This window comes from Astyanax mexicanus, chromosome 24 (assembly GCF_023375975.1).
Source record: "Astyanax mexicanus isolate ESR-SI-001 chromosome 24, AstMex3_surface, whole genome shotgun sequence".
Classification (NCBI taxonomy): Eukaryota; Metazoa; Chordata; class Actinopteri; order Characiformes; family Acestrorhamphidae; genus Astyanax; species Astyanax mexicanus.
This window is the reverse complement of record NC_064431.1, coordinates 12,938,929-12,944,252: the sequence shown is the minus strand read 5'-3', so window position 1 is coordinate 12,944,252 and position 5,324 is coordinate 12,938,929.

Sequence of the window (5,324 nt, the reverse complement as noted above, 5' to 3'; positions counted from 1 at the left end):
CTGGTGACCTTTATGTGTTTAATGTTTTCTGTATGTCCTTTGGTTCTTTATTTTTCTGACAGGTTGAGCAACACCTAATAAGTTCATGTTGTTGATATGATGTAAGAATTACTGTGTCTTCGATTTTACAGGAGAAGAAAAACCTTTTAACCTTTAATAGAAATATTCATCACAACTGCCAGATCTATATCATGTCAAAAGTAAAAGAAAACAGCAAACATGGAAATACAAGGTTAATACGTGATAACAACAATATCTATTTTATCTTTTTTGTGGAAGCTCATTTGGTGGCTTTATTTGTAAATAAGTTTAGATTAACTAAGTTTAGATGTGCTTTGATTATTTAACTTGCAGATTTAGATTCAAAATACTTTTAAAAAGTTTGAATTCACTTATCATTTTATTTACAAGCACGTAGACACTGGGAGGAACAGTAAGTTGTACAATGAAGACTTGTATTGAATTGTATATTATATACGACTGCAGTGGCGTGAAAAAGTATTTGACCCCTTTCAGATTTCTTTTTGTTTTTTTGCTTTTTTGTCATGCTTACTTGTGAAAAAGTAATTGACCCCCATGAATTTACTGTGATTAACTACATTTTTAATTTCATTTTCAAAGTTCAATTTCACTACAACAATCAGGAATGATTACTGCTAGACCTGTAGACCTGAAGCAGGATAAAAAATCTCAAAATGCAACTCACTATGCCCCAATCGACATCTATCGGTCTGGAAACGGTTGTGAGCCACATTAAGAGCTATTATTTACAAAGGAAAAATCCCAGGAGTGACCGGTCGACCTAAATTACTTTAAAAGGGGATGGACAACTCATCCAGGAGGTCACAAAAGAACCCAGAACAATATCTAAAGAACTGCAGGTCTCATTTTCCTTAGATTATGATTTAATTATAAGAAAGAGACTGGGCAAAACATGGCCTCCATGGGAGAGGTCTAAGGCAAAATCCACTGCTGAACAACAACAACACAAAGACCCATCTTACATTTACCAAAAAACACCTTGATTATCCCCAGGACTTTGGGCAAATATTCTGTGGGCTGACGAAAGTGCAACTTTTTGGAAGGTGGGTGTCTCATTACATCTGGCGTAAAACTAACACATAATTTAAGAAACAGAACATCAACAGGACCTAGGCAACCTGCGATGATGGATGGAACCATGGATTTCTGCTCTCTATTTGTGTTTGTGACCTTAAGCTCAGGTGTGCTTGGGTTCTGCAGCAGGACAATGATCTGAAGCTGTAGCAAGTTCATCTTGGGAATAGTTAAAAAAAAAAAAAAAACTAAATAAAGCTTTTAAACCTTCACAAAGTTATTAGGTTTAGGGGCAAATGTTTTTTTTTCTTTACATAGGGCCAAATTAAATATATTTTTCCTTAATAAATAAAATAATAATTTAAAAACGTGTTTTGTTAATCTGAAAAATATATGTTTGATAAAAAAAAAAAAAAACTAAATAAATCTGTAGGGAGAAAATACTTTTTCACTGCAGTGTAAGTATATATCTATAAATAAACTACAAATAGTATTTTTAATTGTTTTTGTCAGTAAGGGTATGAGTATGAAATATCCTTTTCTCATAATGTTTTGTGATATTACACATTCATTTTATGTAATTGCTGTTACAATTACATTACATTATTGATGTATTACAGCTGGTGATTGTAGAATAATCTACAGCTTGCCCCACTTCGGTCTCCCTTCATCTTAAGTGTCTGTTATATAAATTACAGTTATATATATTTGCAATGCAATATGTTTTTGATGCTTTCTGTTTATCAGTATTACAATACCTTCACTTCAGTTTTGACTCATTAAATAAGTGTTATAACAGTAAAAAAAGCAGTAGAAGTTCATGAAAATATAAAGTTTGTTTTGATTTTAAGTCTCTGGACAGAGGATCGTGAAGCAGAATCATGCAGCAGTTTACAGTACATGACTCTGGATCTCCAGCAGGTGGCACCAGATTATCATACTCCACACCTGCACTCTGAATCAGGCTGTACATCATTCAGATCATTAGGAGTGACAGAAGCTAGAGGATCCTGCTGACCTCTCTTTACCTTGTGGTTGTATTGAAAAGTGGTTGTATTGTTTTATTATACAGTTTATTTTTGTGCTCTGATACTTAAATGCCAATTAAACTGTGCTATATATGTGTATATATATATATATATATATATATATATATATATACATATCAGTTTATCTGATTTTACTATTTATAATGATATGTTTGAGTAAAACGAAAATTGTTGTTTTATTTTATAAACTACAGACAACATTTCTCCCAAATTCCAAATAAAAATATTGTCATTTAGAGCATTTATTTGCAGAAAATAAGAAATTATTTTCTGCAAATTCATAAAGCTTTAAGATTTCAGAAATCAATAATCGGTAGAATAACCCTGTTTTTTAATCACAGTTTTCAGGCATCTTGGCACACTGCTTTTAGATAACTTTATGCCACTCCTGGTGCAACAATTCAAGCAGTTCAGCTTGATTTGATGGCTTGTAATACTCCGTCTTCCTTTTGATTATATTACAATATCAATTTGGTAAAATCAAAGAAACTCATAATTTTTAGCTGGTATTTTAGAGCTTTATGTGTTTTAATAGTTTCTTTAGCCGTAACATTAAAAACCACTGATAGGTGAATGCAAGTAACTCTGGTTATCTTAAATTCAGTGGATTTTTTATTATTTAAAAATGATTTGCATTGTAAATAAATATTAAAGTCCCCAAACTATTAGAAAAAAAAACAAATGTGTTTAAGAGCATCAGTTGTGTTTTGAAGAGGTAGAGTTGGTATACAGTGAATAGCCCTATTTGAGTAATGCTCTAATCCATATTTACTCAAGTCAGTTTTTACAGTTGTTTATGTGGGGTTTATTTCATTATTAATAGACCAGTAGCAACCCTACCAAAATGACATGGACTACAATATTTTTTACATTGATGTCCATTGAAAGTTAATGATGTTAATCATTTTAATGATATGTTTATGATATTTGTCATTATGGAGATATTTGAGTATTTTTTAATGACAGTGAAACACAAATTCTACAAAATATGAAATGCTTCTCAACGCTAAATATGTCAGTATGTGTGTGAGTGCAAAAATAAAAAACACAAAGTGAAAACAGTCGACGGTACGCTTTTAAGTGTGAGAAAAGTCATTTAAGTGTGCGATCGCTGCCAGCGCCCCACCCCTCGACCCCTCACCCCCTCATTGTGCTTATGAACACCTCAAAGGCACCACAAAGGCGCCATAAAGATACGTCTCAGAAGCTAAAAGCATCTCATGTGTATGGGAACAAACATCAAATCAGCTACAGAATATACGAGCGGTGTTCGAAATCTAAAGGTAGACTCTAGATACAAACGTGGGAACATCTGACACCTGACATCTGACATGTACCTGTATGTAATCTTCTGTAACTTTGCGGTCACCAGGTGAATACATGAATAACCTTGAAGATCTTACTCGAATGGCACCCCAAGGATGCCCGTTATTGGGTTAAGTTCATACAGCGAGTGAACAAATAAGAAACTGGTTTGTGATTGGCTAGCCAACTGAGTCAGCTCCAAAATATCAGGCAGGTCTTGTGGATTTTCTTCAGTTTGTTTCCAGTGTTCAGTACTGAGCAAACCTGCTCCAAGGTAAGACAAATAAATAAACAAGTGATCCAGCTTTACCCTTTAACTTCTGAAGAAGTGTTAACCCATCTCTACCAATCGACAGAAAGATGTTCAGCTAATAATATCCACTGGAGGGCGTTGTGTCGTTCAGTAGTATGCTTTTTCAGTGTTTATCCATAAATCACTCCACATCAGTGGCGTGCACAGACATTTTGGGGGGCAAGTGCTCAGAGTGGAAAAAGGGCACTTTTAGCGCACATGGTGCTGTATGAGACATTTTACTGCACTACAAAATGATTTCATGTTGGGCTTAGAGGGCAAACGGTAGGATTTTATTTGATGTGTATGTTACCTGGCTGGTGGGACACGGGGGAGAAGAAGCCTATCTGTTGCCGTGCGTACTGTGCTGAAGACTCGCTGAACTGAACTGCTGCTGCAGCGCATCTAGTGTGCCTTGCGCGCGACTGCGTGGGGTCACGTGACAGAGGAAGAGAGAGGTCGGGTGTGTGCGAGCTGATTTCAGGGCATTCTGTTTTCACTCGTTTTAAATCGCTCAGGTTTTCAAAAGATCATTTCAAACCGGCCTCAGTAAAATCTTAATAATAATAATAATATTATTAGTTCAAAAGGGCACTTTGGTTGATAAAGGGCAGAGTTGGTGGTGCTTTAGCACCACCTGATGTCTATGTCTGCACGCCTCTGCTCCACATGTTGATTGTTTTTGGTTTTTGACTTCAAAAATTTCAGCATATTGTAGATTCAGAGGTTTTGATTAATCAAACTATGCAACACTTTATTATAATAATTTATATTTGCAATTTGCATTCTGATATTACCACAAATACTCAAAATTTAAAGTATTCCCATTTATTACTCAAGTAGATGTTACATACTAGAGTTTTAAAATATCGCAGTAGAAGCTGAAGTATCAACTCAAGCTTTTTATTTAGGTAAAAGTGTAAAAGTACTGGTTTCAAAAGTACTTAAAGTATAAAATAAACGTAAAAATAAAAGTAATGTATGGGGGAAAAAATGGCATTAAGAACAAAATCTTAGGGCACGCCACACGAGAATACAGTGCACAACCCCTCCCCCCTACTAATCATCTGAGTAACTAATTCCTCTCTAGGTCTACTGCAGCGTATGAAGCTTTTATTTTCTTGTTCACATTTCCCTTCCACCTCAAAATACATTTATGTTCCACCTGAACAGTTTTCCTGTGTTAAAACAAAATTTTCTTAACATTAAAACACAGTTCCCTCTTTAGACTCTAGTAGATAATAGAGTGTTTTAAGAGTTTTACACATTTCTGACGTGACGTGTGCAGGTGTGATGGATCACATTATAAACCAATAGGGTGTCGGAATGGTATATGTATTTTTTACTTGATGTCTCATTGATGCTATAGAGGCCCCATCACACACCGTACAGGACTTGAAGAAGTATCTGCTGTTAATGTTGGTCTCGGTGGCTGATATCACCGGTCACAGTAAGAGGCCTCACAGGAAGCCCAGGGAGAGTCCATGCCTCCAAGTGTCAGAGCTCTTTTGGCAACAAGAGTGGTGCCTACACACTACTAAACAAGCTGATTTAATGTTATGGCTGATCTGTGTGTAATAAATGCTCCAACACGACAACTTCCAATCAATAAATCATCTCTT